This window comes from Rhipicephalus microplus, chromosome X (genome assembly GCF_043290135.1).
Source record: "Rhipicephalus microplus isolate Deutch F79 chromosome X, USDA_Rmic, whole genome shotgun sequence".
Lineage (NCBI taxonomy): Eukaryota > Metazoa > Arthropoda > Arachnida > Ixodida > Ixodidae > Rhipicephalus > Rhipicephalus microplus.
The window spans coordinates 383,057,564-383,059,469 of NC_134710.1; positions in this window are offsets into that span (position 1 = coordinate 383,057,564).

Sequence of the window (1,906 nt, forward strand, 5' to 3'; positions counted from 1 at the left end):
TGTGCCTTTCGAGACACCCTTGGTACTACCTGACCGTTATGATGTGGCACGTGCCAATCTCCACAGATGTACTCGGGTCTAGCGTCTCAGTCTCCGACGCAAAAAAAAAAACGTGAATGTGCAGTGAGTTCCGTCCCGGTACATCGTTATGAATCGGAATTATGAGAGCCTGAACGCGGGGAACCTCCCAAAAAGCACGAACAGTTCTATAGTTAGAGATTTTTTAGACACGCCGACGTCGTGCGTCTTGAGCGGGCCCTGCACTGCGACAAGGCGAAGGCCAAGTCCCGGGACCCGGGGACATTGTCCGTAGCAGCAAAACGTCCGGCATGGCGGGATGCTGGTACCTTTATTGTTCTGTGTACCGAGTTTGCAAGCATCGAGACCCGATATCCATATGGGCTGTGAAGTACCCGTCCACGTCGTCCTAATCCCTGTTTCAATTCGGCGCTTCAAGTGGACCATGCTCACTGAGCTCCGGTCCGAGGTTTTGCAGGTGGGTCCCAGTCTGTTCAATAGGCCTTTCTCAGGATTTTCGTCAGCCTTGTTAGTACAGACGTGTGATTAGAGACGTGCGTGGTGTTCGCCATTAACTAAGCAGGGGAAAAGAAAGTTGCACAGCAGCGCCACCACCCCCGATCGGTCGAGTCCGATTGGAAACTTTTGGCGCACATCTTAGGTCCTGGCACTCTTGGGTTATTAGGAAGGGTTGGGGACGCCCCCTGGCCACATTTCACCACCTCGCGCACTCACTTGCGTATTATACCTTACAGTGCAAAAAAAAAAAAAAGGCAGATCCCACGTAGCTGGGAATCGACGTTATGCGAAGCATGCGGAAGGGAGGTGACCGTGTTGCAATGTTTTCATTGAGTGACGCGTCATGATATGACGCTAAATGTACGTACGAATTTTGTACCCACAGACATATGTTGAAGAGTTGCAGATGTTTATATAACCAGTTGGTTGCACTTGCGCAACGATGCCAACTGGAACATGCGTATAGCATCACTGGAAGCTGATATGAAGCGCTGATGCTCGCGAAGATGCTGGCCCAGGGCACTGCTACATACATCAACTTCAGCGCGTGACAACTAAGCACAATTGACGTTAACCCGACGTGACGGCTGTATCAAAGGAGTACATATGTAATGTTTATAAAATTGTGTAGGAAGCACAGCCACCAATATTGGCGTTTGACGAAGATCAGCGTCTATTTGAAAAGTAGTTCCGAGACCTCGTGTAGCTGTGTAGTAAAATGTTTTATTCCCACGCAGAATGCTTGGGTTCGATTCCAGCTGGGGCCATGACATTCATTCTTTGCATTTGTCGGGTCGACGCTACCGATGTCAGGTATTTCTTAACGCTCGTGCGTTAAAGTTGACCATGTGTGTTCTCGTCGTTGCTGGGCATATACTAAGTGTCAATCACCTGTGGCACATGCCCACACACCAGCACGCCACATACCCGCCTGTAGGTATGTGCCACTGTCTGGTGGGAAGTGTTTGACGACGTACGCGACGGTATTGGGACATTATTAGAAAGTTATATTATACCGGGCGTACCGTCATAGCGGGATCGAAGTGCGCGTGCGCAGGTACGTACGTTACCCGTACCGCTTACCGTATGCTTACCGTGGTAGCATAGGTGTACGTAGTGTAGGTACAACAAGGCGGTGCTCTCGGACATCGGTTTCGAAGTGATTTCGGTGTAGTTGTTGAAATATTCACTTCGTTCGCAGCAAACGACTGTTTAAAGTGGCATCGCTTGCCTTCAGTTAGCTTCGATGACCGATATTACGGATAAGTTGGCGTAGTTTTTGAGATAGCTTCCCATTTCGAACGTGTCTAGGCCTAAATACAAGATCGATGTAAACAAATCGGCAACATAAATGTTTTCGCGTTTAATG